The sequence below is a fragment of the Haliotis cracherodii genome, unplaced genomic scaffold (assembly GCF_022045235.1).
Source record: "Haliotis cracherodii isolate W230 unplaced genomic scaffold, xgHalCrac1.p SCAF_25, whole genome shotgun sequence".
Taxonomy (NCBI): domain Eukaryota; kingdom Metazoa; phylum Mollusca; class Gastropoda; order Lepetellida; family Haliotidae; genus Haliotis; species Haliotis cracherodii.
The window spans coordinates 1,895,623-1,907,854 of NW_027266281.1; the positions used below are offsets into that span (position 1 = coordinate 1,895,623).

A 12,232-nucleotide genomic window follows, 5' to 3' on the forward strand; every position below is an offset into this window, starting at 1 on the left:
AAACATTTTTGGAGAAGAAAATTGTTCAATTTCATATTTTGTCCTTTTCGGATGTTAATGGTATTTAATGAACAAACATCAGTTCTTGTATAATGATATCGTTAAATTTCATGTCCAGACTTCCAGTTTGTACTGAGAAAAAGAAAAAGTTACCGGTACCTGTTGTAATATTCTGTGTTATTTTAATGGTAAATATCCTCCTCAAACTGAGATATGTGGGCATGCGTTGTTCACAAGTTGTTTTGCGACATGGGTCCACCATGATATTGTTGCAATATTGCTAAAAGTGGCAAAACAGCATTTTCACTCAGAAAAAAATGGAAAGTCATTGGCTATGTGCTTTGGCATTTGGCCCTGGTGAGATTAACAGATTAGTTTGGAACGGTATCAGTACTTGTTATATCGGGACAGTGTAGTTTCATGGGAATATAAAACAGAATACAATTGTCCCAAATTGGTGCATAAGACTAATGGCATCCATAGAAAACACCTAAATAAAGTACAGAAAAAATATCAATGTCATTTGTCTACTAAGGTGGAACTACAACTTTTGTTAAGTATTTATAGTAGGAAAACATTCAGGGCATTAGTACATTTCATATTTGTTCAGCACCTATGTTATGGCTGATCAGTATTATATATCTTTATGCTAATGAAGCAAAACAAATCATGTTTTTGGAAAAAAATCTTATTTATTGATTATATGGCATTTCATTGGTATATATCACAAATTGAAATTTGATCAAGCAAGAAGAGGAACTAGCATAAAGTAACCAGTGGGGCTTGCAAGTTGCAAGGCCTTACAGAACAGACGCTTCAATGCCATTTTCTAAATAAACAAATTAGTCAAATCTCAGAAGAATTTTATTGAAGAAGAATATCTAAAGTCAATTATGTTTCTGCAGTAAACCACAAAAGTCATTCAGATTTGTATGGTCAGCATCGGTGTACACAACCTGGACATAGTCACAGTGCTTTGGCATAAATTCATTCAGACTTCATTAGTGTCATAATAAAACCACCTACAGTAACACTGATGTGGCATTATTCATTCAGAATCATCACTTTCTGAGGTGAATCTGTTGGTTGTTATCAGGAGTACTGTTCATCTTCCGGCGAGTCCCTTGTCTGAATTGTGTGAGCAAGATCTTCTTAAATGTAGCTGGTGTCAGATTGTGAAATCCAGGTACCTGAAACATTTCATAACATCTTTAGAAACTTGTTAGTCAAAAGTTATGAAACACACACATATTTACAAATGTTTAAAGTTGTTTTCTCAAACAGTGAGGTATTGACAATTTATCTTGCAACTGATATTTAACCAATCTTTGAACATGTAAATAAGCCATTGCAAACAGAAAAGTGTTCAGAAAATACAAAAATGTATCCGGTCTTCTAAAACAATACCACACCTGAATTTTGCTTGAATGTTTGCATTACATCAAAATGTAAGGAAGGGTAAACAAGACTATGCAAAACTAAGTTACATAGGTTCTTATACATAAATACATAAATGCAACTATTCATAATTATCAAAACACATGTCATGTAAGTGATCTCAAAATACAACATAATGAGCGAGTGAGTTGGTATAGTTTCATGGAGCTTGTTAGCAATATTCCAGCTATGGGCTTCACACATTGTACCCATGTGGTGAATTGAACCCGGGTTTCAGAGACTGTTTCACCCACTAGGCTACCCTTGCACACCAAATACAAAAGAAAGTATATTAGGCATTCAGACAATAGATATTCTCACCAAATTCATTAATTCATTAATGGAAGCTATATTGAAATTCAAATTTTGACAAATTAGGATGAGACTGTAGAAGCATTTATCTAAGTTATTATGGATATTAAATATCTACCGTTAATTGGTAGTCCATCATAGACAGTGATAAGAAATTCAACTGAAAAGTACAACCTGAACCATCAACTAAAAACTAAGTATATTACATTAAAGGGGCCGGTCATGTATTACCGGTATGTTCTCATTCATTTTTGACACAACCCTCCCTGAAAGAAAATGCAAAGCACTTTATATTTTATTGTCCATTTTGTCAAGTCTCCCCTAGAGACTCTCACATTTTGGGGTGACCCTCCCTGTTTGTTCTGATCTGAATTCAAATATGCATGACTCATTATCATATTTTATCATTCATCCTATCTTTTTTGAAAATTAACTAAATGAAGATTAACAATAACATGCAAATCTGCCAAATATTGGCCTGGCAAAGTTTAAATTAATCATAATTACTGTTATAAAGTTTTGGATCCATCGTCTGTTTCTAAATACAGTGAAACCCAACTTTGACTTGTGTGGCATTGTTGAATCATCTACCCAATATTCTTTATGCATTGATATGCATCTGCACAGAGTGGTCAAAGTCTGTGTCTGACACATAGTGTGCTACAAGGGAGACATCAGTTTGTGTCTAGCCAAACTGTCTGATAATCTCAAGGGCTGCCTTGGTAGCATCAAAGGATGTAGCTAATCCTAAATAAACATAAAACAAGTGACATCATCTCTTCTACAGAACACATGATCAAAGCCCGCCCCACCTTTGATGTTTATTACCTTGCTACTCTAAAAACAGCTAATTAGCAAAATGAACTCAATGTCAACTCATTGTGGACTAGGGATTAACAGGGCAATTAGTGTCGGGTGGGTATTAGTACTTGCAATTGTCTGTTAATTACTTAATTGAGTAGTGACGGCTTGTGACTTTACAACTGCTATTCAACTTATCGAGTCAGTTTACTATGTCACATGCTTCTTGGGACCAAGGAAATGTATCTTGCTGGATAACAGTTTTTTTCTCATTTATCAGAGATCAGAAATAATAATAATGACGTTTTTGATGTGCATTTCTTTGTTGTGTTCACTAGGATGATGGTGATGGTGTTTGAATTATTAGACACTATTTTTTCCAAAAGAGGAATAGGGTTGGTGAAGAGGCAAAGCTTATTTGAACAACATATATATTGATATACAGAAACTGTACAACAAACAGATTAACTGTATCTACAGTTGAAACTATCATGATGCAAATTTTCACTGAATCAAAGAAACGAACAGGTTGTAGTGATTGAAGGTCACATTAAACTTGCTAATTTCAAATCATTCATCCCACACTTATGATTTGGTTTGTTGTTTTATGCCGCACTCAAGCAATATTCCGGCTATATGTAAATAATCGAGTCTGGACCAGACAGTCCAGTGATTGACATCATGAGCATCGACCCACACAATTGGGATCAATGACATGCATCAACCAAGTCACCGAGCCTGATCGCCACCTGATGGCGTTAGTCAACTCTTTAGACGAGCATTGTCGCCCGTTACGGAAAGTATTGGGTTACAAATATCCCTTGTAAAACCTTTCAACATGTTCAAATGACACATCGAAAGGCCATTGTGAAAAATTGCACCATGTTAGGATTCTTAAATACAGTTTCAGCTTGACATTGAGTACTTTAAACTTTAAAGTGAAAAATACATTCACAACAAGTGAGCTGTGTCTGCCAATCAGAGTCGGTGAGTAAATTAGAGTAGGGGACTAATTTCGAAGGTAAACTTGTTTCAACGTTTAACAACTACATGCATTTGTGTTTGTATGAGACGATGTGTGTTTAATTCCATATATTTTACTTCAAAGCATGTTATCACAATAAATTGAGTCGGGTATAGGATAAGTTGGAGTAGAGGCTAATTTCTATTGTAAACTTGTTTTAACATTTCACAATTATTGGTCTTTGCAAGTTATCAATCCTAGTTTAATTTCATTTATTTTACCAAGGTAAAAAAAAAAATAAGGTGTCATTTTCGTCAAGTAACAATCGCCGTTTTCGCTTTCGGCGAGTATTTCGCCAGTCAGTGCTGTTTTGCTAAGGTGTCGTTTCAGCTATAACCCGCTTATTGCACATTATTAGTTTCAATTTATATTTATAATCATTTTAACCACTGTAATAAGTAAAAAATGAAATAAAAGTATATAGAAAATAAACAAGCACTTGTTATAAAATGTGCATCCGCAGGCAATATTTATAAGATAATCCTGCATGTAGCTGTGGCCATCACACTGAAGATGCACTTCACTTCTTTCTCATATGTCCAAATTACAATGATTTAAGACAGAATATGTACTATTATGTTAAGGGATATGATCTAAATTCAATTCTATTAGGTAATCCTGAAAGGACGTCAAAAATAAACTTAGAAATTCTTAAATCAGTAGAAGACTACATTCAGCTATCCAATAGGTTTTGTGATTGTACATAGCATCTTAAATTTATAATACTATTCCTTGCCGTATATTGCAGTACACTATTACAACTAAAAATGCGACCTGACAGCGCCGACAACGTAGTTTCTATAATAAGAACATGTATATAATTGTATTCCTTGACTGTACTTTTGTCATATCATATTGTATTCTAATTCTGGAGCGGTATTCAAATAAGTTTTTGCTTGTTTACCCATCCAGTTCACATATAAATGTTTAAAACAATATTTAGTAAACAAATAATTTAAACTCATGCAACAACATAGCGTGTGGAGACGATAGACCACTGAAAAGAGCATATATATGCACATCCAATGACCCCTGACATCACAAGGCATTGTTTTGCCAGTGTGCCAGGCAACAGAATACTACGAATTACATCACAGGGTACTGTGACCTGTTTGAAAAGTTAGGTACTGTATTCTAAAGGTAGGCCCAAAATTCTAGACAATCCAGTGATTGATATTGTGAACATCAATCCACACTGTTAGATGGTCACTGTCAGATGCCATGAACCAGGTCACTGAGCCTGATCACCTGATCTATTAGGTTATCTCTTATGGGTGAGGCTAAAACGGCACCTCAGCAAAATGTCACTGATTTCTCCAACGAAAACAGCACCTTGATTTGACAAAAAGGGCTACTAATTGTTGTCTGTTATCTGGAGAGACATGTTGATTCCTGGCCGAAATATATATAAATGAAATTTCTATAAAATTACTATTTATTTCCTACTTACTAAAATAAATATGACATATATAGTATACCTGTTGTCCAGTTTCTTGACATTTTCGCCAGACTCAGGTTCAGCTTGACATTGAGCTAATCTGAGTAAAGCTACTTAAAACTTCAAAGCATGTGATCTTTCAATGATAAGTTTAGTTGCACCTCCCAATCAGAATCATGAGTAAATTTGAGCAGAGGCTAATTTCTAATCTTAACTATTTTTAGGTGACTAACATTTAACAATTATTTGTGTTTGCAAGTTTAATTGCATTTATTTTACTTCAAAGAAATCAAAGCATATTATATTTTCACAATAAGTTGAGTTGCATCTCCAAATCAGAGTCGGCAAGTAGATGCTAGTTTTTAATGTAAACCTTTTTGAACATTTCTCAGTTATTTGTTTACAAGTGACCATGCAAGTTTAATTTCATGTATTCGGGCATATTCAGACCCAAGGTAAAAAAAACAACAAGGTGCTGTTTTCACCAGGCAATAGTAGGCGAGGTACTATTTCCCTTTATAGTATAACCCTCTCTTACAACTAGCATAGGTTGATGGGGACCAATTCCAACCCGGAATCCCCAAATGAGTGGGTATGGTTTTACGCTGTTTTTAGCAATACCACAGCAAGGGAACCTGACATAGACTTCACACATTGTACCCATGACAAGAATCGAACCTTGGTCTTCAGCACTTCAACCACTAGGCTACCCCACCGCCAAAATTCCCAACATGATAAAGTTGTCATCACGGTATTCTTCAACAAGTTCAAGTGAAAATATCCATACCTTTCAAATGTCTTATCTTCCACTTCACAATGTTCACTGTTGCAAAACTCCTGTCATTTCATTTGTTCTTGATTATTCACACCTGCAAAAGTAAGTTTAGTCGGTACGGTATGAACTAAAAAAATGAGTCACTGTAGAGTATCTAGATAAAGGAATATAAGTAAGCAAACATATTTCTACAGCATATACATTAGCAAGGATTAACATAAGTTAGGTAGATTGCTTATCCTACAAAAATTAAATCACACATTTACTAACATATATAAAACAGAATAAGTGGCTTACAGAAGATAAATAACTTTAATACGTGATCAATATTATTAACATATTCCTTACCTGAATCAGAGACCATATAACAGTCTATGTATTATGGTCTCTGTCTGAATATGTCACATCTTCAGCTCCCTGCAATCGAGGTTGTGAAACATTTCTGCTGTAGGAATATTACATCCGCTGGGATATCCCTTGTCACACTGCCTGGCATGGTAGGCAAACGCATATTCCATACACCACATAGGTATACTTCCTAATACACACTGTCGAAATCCCCGCGGCTCCCAATATGGCCTGTATGAACTGTAATCGGCCAACCTCGTCTCTTTCCGTAACTGCTGCAGAAATGACCGCTCGTCATTCGTGACCAACTCGTGTTATTCCGGGACAAGCAAGTCTACCCATAACTCCCTGTATGGCCGAGGGCGCCATTTTGGAACACAAATGTAAACAAACACTCAAACCTCGTGTAATCGATGTACACCGTGATGCTTGATTGCGATATGCTTACCTCGTGTATCGATACATTGTTCTCAATCACCTCTAACTCGGAAATCCCGGTCGAAATCCACCTGAGCCATCCACAACGAGGACGTCAAGTATTTCGAAAACTCGATTGACAGCCGAAGGAAGGAAGAGCAGCTTGCAGATGCCAGGTACGTAGCAGGGCTTCGAGACATAATGTTCCATGATTTCTATACAGAGATCTTATGGAATGGATTGATTTAGATATTTTACTGATCTCCATGTTACTACTGTAAACGTCAAGGGCCTTTTAGTTTTGTTGTTTTCGGAAACCCTTTGTTATTATTATGATCAAGTGTTTGTTGTGACATGGTATTTCTATTTGGGCTTGCATAAGAGCTACAGGTGCAGGACTTTTAAGGGTCGTGTCCTTATTCTCAACATAACGCTGGGATTTGATGATGAGGGTTAGTTACCAAGGGTATAAATCTGGCAAAGTACATGTCAAACAAAACGTGGCATTCAATTCCAATCATGTGTTGCCACCTGAACCACCTGAAAGTGAGATATGGATTACAATGAATAATGACAGCTTATCAATCTTTAACAAATTCACACTGAAACATTGAAAGGATAAAGACAAGTTAGTTGTTTTCTGTTTCAGCATGTTCAGGGTTTGTGGGCAGGTTCACAGACATCCTCAGGGAGGATACCAAGTATTGAGTGAGTATTTTTGTTTGTGATAAATACAAACTACATGTATTCATCATGGTATATTTCAATGTAATGTGAAACATCACACTCACAATAGTCCAGCTCTGTGATGGCAGCCTGTAAATAATTGAACATGGACCAGGCAATCTAGTGTTTGTTATTTTCAGCAAAGATCCATGCCCTCAGAGTATGATGACAACCTAGTCTGACCACTCAATTCATTAGTTGATTAGTGTTTGCAGCGGTAGAAACTAACACTTTCAGTCCACTAGTCCTAAAATGATAGCATATAGCAAAACCTTTAAAATGTCAAAATGACTAGTGCCAATTTCTAACCCTGGTGTTTGGATGTTGTGTTTGTATGTATGAGTGTATTTAGGTTGGTTTGTTGTTTAACGCCGCACTCAGCTATATGACGGTGGTCTGTAAATAATCGAGTCTGGACCAGACAACCCAGTGATTCATATCATGAGCATCGAGCCACGGAATTTAGATCAATGACATGCATCAACCAAGTCAGAGAGTCTGACCACCCGATCCCGTTAGTCACCTTTTACGACAAGCATAATGGCCTTTTACAGCAAGCATGGGTTGCTGAAGACCTAGTCTACCCCGGAATCTTCACGGGTCGAGTGTATTTAACTTAAATCATGAATCTTATACTTGTTTCTCTGTGCTTTTACAATGTAACCCAAATTTTCTCGGGAATAATAAAGTATTCTCTTATTTATATCATTTCTGAACAAAGTGTCATATCAAGGTTAGATCTCTGTCAAAACAGTGCCATGGAAAAGCCAAACAAATAGCCTAGAAATAAAAGTAAATACTGCATTGCATTAATCTGCATTTCAAGAAAATGTGGCAATAATTCATGGAATGATATTCACCTCGGTGAGGATCTCTCTGCATTGTCGAACAAGTTATTTCCTATGTAATGTATGTGTTGAATGACCCTGACTTTGTGGTCAAAATATTGTTTTAACATTTGTTAAATATGGGGATAAATGTCATCTCTGAATGTTTGACATGAATTATTATGATTAGGGTAGTTCTAAGTCGGAATCACAACCGGGGTCTTTTCATTTGAATCAAATGTACAACATGTACAGTTTGGACATTTCTGTGATGTGAATGCTACTTATGTTTGTAGAATGTCCGGATGAATAAAAGAGACAGTCATCCGTGCAGCATCAATGCAAAGAAAGACCATAGAAGAGCAACAGTGAGTGGTAAATATTTTGAAATTATTCTGTTTGGTTCATATGGTTATTTTGCAAATATGTCTTCAGTTTGTTCCTTATCGCTGTAGGCACGGATGTCCTATTATCTAAGGCACTACAATTTTCTGTGCAGAGTTGCATCTCTTGGGCTTAGCAGAAACCTATAGTCATGGGTTCAAATCCTGGTTCTCCCCGATTATGTTGCTAGGTTTGTCAGCATTATACACATACTCGTGGGATTCATCAAAGACCTGCATCACTTAGGACTTTCTTCCCACATCAAACTAACATGCGGTGATATATCTGGAATACTGTTCAAAGCAGTGTTAAAGCCAAATCATTTATTTAACACTGCATCCAGCAATAGTTTGGCTATATGACAAGGATTGTGAATATATATTTTTCCATGTTGATGAGTTGAAACAATCACTAAATGACATCTCTTAAAAAGATTCCCAGCATTCCAAGCCTAATTAATAGATAAGGTTGTGATTGAGTAGGCTCATTGATCACATGTAATCATACCACAGTGATGTGGGATATTGTCCATAATAGTTATCATCGGTTTGTCTGGACCGAGTTCATAACATTAGTCACTGGTTTGTCTGGTTGAGATTTGAGATGTGATTATCTTAAATGTTTAGCATATAACAAGACTCACATATGACAACTTAAGTGATTTTGCTGCCTTCTATCTGTAAGTACATGTGGCAACAATTCTTTTTGATTGCTAAAATCTTTTTACATAATGCTGCAGAAACTGAAGTCCTGCTTGAGATCCCTGGATGAGTACTCCAGGTTGACAGTCAGGAAGGACCAGACAAGGGAGTCCTAAACAGAGGCTGCACCCCTTCAGATATCAGAGGTGATTTGCAGACAGCGATGATGAGGGTCCTGTTATTTCAATTGAGGCCGACCGAGAAATTGTATGCCAAATGGTACTGGGACACACAAAGGCTGGTCTGGCTAATGTGAGAAGACCAACCAATGCCAAGCTGGAGTGTAATTCTTCCAGGACATTCAGGAAATTCTTGTAAACACTTGAAAGGAATGATAAATGGGACTTATTGTCTTTAAATGTGGACCCAAACACCAAATGGAAAGTTCACAATTCTACTAACACAATGCAGCAGAGATAGAGTCCAACTGGTATCCCCTCATCCTGGTTCCTGTTCATCCATGGCAATATAGAAAGAAAAGGAGGATTGAGGGAAAGTAAGTTATCTGAACTGGTGAACATAATCCGTAGGTACTGTCAAGCGAACAGTTATCACACTCTGTTATGAGTATTGAAGAATAGGATGAAATTGCATACTGCATCAGGAACCATCATGTGAACACTGTTCAATGTGCGATATACTATAGGCATATGAATAAAAGAAATTGATAATTTGATTGTTGCTTATGTTTCATTTGCCAGCTGTGTAAATGGGGATGTTTCATGATTTTGCCTCAGTTTAATAGCCACACTTATCTTATGAAACCATGCATTGCTTGGGCATCTCAAGATAAATAACACATGTTTCCTTTGCTCTGAAAACGTCTGATGACACATTGATCTGTTATGTCAAAGGTTAAAGTCACAACCAGACAAAAAGTTTGTTTGTGGTCTAACTCTTCCTTTGGGCAGGGGTCGAAGTTTGAAAAAGGTCGTGTGTGATCTATGTATACTACATTTTCCCTTAAATTGCCTTTTCTACAGAAGTCTTAGTAACCCTTATACATATACTGGTTACATTACTTCCATATTTTGGTCAATGATATGTTGAATTCTACCAAAGGACTGCATATTTGGTTTATGTGCTGGATAGCTCTTTGAAATGTTTTTGAAATATTTATCACTGATATTGAAGGTCAAATTCACACTCAAAAGTGATATCTCATGAGGGGTTGAAGTGTAAGATCAAGGCAACAGTGAAGGGGTCATTCATAAAGTATTTCTGCAATTATAACTAAAATGCCTATTTCTGGAGATATTTGTGAAGTATTAAGCACATCGTTGTTATTTTATTTGAATACACATATATGTGCAGTGGTTACAACTCCAGTGTCAAATTAACTGTCAATCCCTTTTAATATAATAATTCACAGTAACTGAGGAAGAGCTTACTGTAGTACCATAAAACTAGGGTGAGGCAAATGTCAATGAAGTTAGTATTTTGGATATAACAAGTACATGTACCGTTACAAATAGTCTTATTATCATCTCACTAGGACCAAAGGCCCAAGTGAGCACTTTGTGAATGACTTTTTCTTTTTCTCAGTACAAACTGGAAGTCTGGACATGAAATTTAACGATATCATTATACAAGAACTGATGTTTGTTCATTAAATACCATTAACATCCGAAAAGGACAAAATATGAAATTGAACAATTTTCTTCTCCAAAAATGTTTTAGGAGGATATTTACCATTAAAATAACACAGAATATTACAACAGGTACCTGTAATGTACAGGCTAACATTATTTACCAGAAGCAAGTCATGAAGAAAATTTGCATCCGGATACCTTCCGGAAACCTTCCGGAAACCTTCCGGAAACCTTCCAGATGCCTTCAACAACCTTCAAATTGCTTGGTATTTTCAAGTTACTTTTTTTATGTGTTTCACACTTAAGTGAACAAAATGCACCCCCCAAATTTTGACATTTTTTTTGGAAGGTTTCCGGAAGGTTTCCGGAAGGTATCCGGGCCGGATCCAAAATGGGAAGGTATCCGGAAGGTTTCCGGAAGGTTTCCGGAAGACGGAAACCTACACTTTTTTTGCTGTGCGTTTCAGTATACATTGAGAAATGTCAGAGAGCGTGACTGCATGATTGTTCATGAATATCCTCGCTGCGGCCTATCTTAATGAACAAACGATGAACTGCACATCTAAACTATCGTAGTGTCGCCTCGATCCGTGCCTAGGCTGACATTGACATTTACCTTAGTGTCTGTTTGATGCATCTTTATTCACCTTTCAATGATCGGCCGGTTGATCAGGGAAGATTAACACATGTAACCGCCACAGGTTCATTAACAACTTCGGAAATCTCTCCCGTCACGTTTATCGTGTCGGCCATTTTGACGTCTTGTACTTGATGTAAATGTATTACGACGCGCAGTCATTGTGACTGACTTACTGAGGTAGTTCTTTACAAACCCTTCTCATCTAATGAAGATATGATTCGAACACATGTGCTGCTTAAGATGTTTCTGAAGAGCAAGTTGTGCATCCATACGCCCATGTCACCTCTCTTTTTGAGGAACTATTTTACTCCGCAATATAGCTGGTTGTTGTATGGCTGTCAGTGTAAACATGAAGTCACACGTACTAAAAAAATTGTGTTTAGATCTTGGCCTACATCCTTTGAGGTAAGAAATTGTGATAAAAAAAGTATAAGAATTGACTTTCACTTTGTGTGAGTTCAATGGAGTATGAGGGCCAAACTGTATGAACGTCGGAGCTTGCGAAGGTCAATTCTTAAATAACTGCCAGCAATATTGTTGCATTAGAAAATCATATTAAGTTTACAAAACAAAAGTAACAACTAGCTATTAAAATAGTTCGTAATTGAATAGATGGTGTATTGTTATTTTAATCTTTGAGAGTTGCAGTTGAAAAGATTCCTTCATTTCTGTCAAATACAATCCCAAACCGAGTTTAGTTTACCAAAACATTGGCGTTCATAATTCAGTGGAGTTCAGAGCATCGCATTCCAGTGAGATTTTTCATTGTCGATTCTTGTAATAATTATGGCATTGTCAGTAATGTATTTT

General features: G+C 36.5%; 2 long non-coding RNA genes across 4 annotated transcripts; one reads left to right on the plus strand and one right to left on the minus strand.

Moving 5' to 3' along the window:
• Positions 1-722: 722 nt before the first annotated feature.
• LOC139472902 (uncharacterized) lies at positions 723-6,335 on the minus strand. The gene is made up of 3 exons (XR_011653913.1): positions 6,136-6,335; positions 5,800-5,881; positions 723-1,190 (listed from the first exon to the last, which is right to left on the minus strand). It is a non-coding gene; the product is annotated as an uncharacterized lncRNA (long non-coding RNA).
• Positions 6,336-6,488: 153 nt separating this feature from the next.
• Positions 6,489-9,818, plus strand: LOC139472844 (uncharacterized). Of its 3 annotated transcripts, XR_011653904.1 has the most exons (4): positions 6,489-6,728; positions 7,202-7,260; positions 8,402-8,480; positions 9,229-9,818. It is a non-coding gene; the product is annotated as an uncharacterized lncRNA (long non-coding RNA). The 3 variants fall into 3 exon arrangements; XR_011653903.1 differs by lacking the exon at positions 6,489-6,728 and having other exon boundaries at positions 6,831-7,260; XR_011653905.1 differs by lacking the exon at positions 6,489-6,728 and having other exon boundaries at positions 6,831-7,260; positions 8,402-8,473.
• The last annotated feature ends 2,414 nt before the right edge of the window (positions 9,819-12,232 follow it).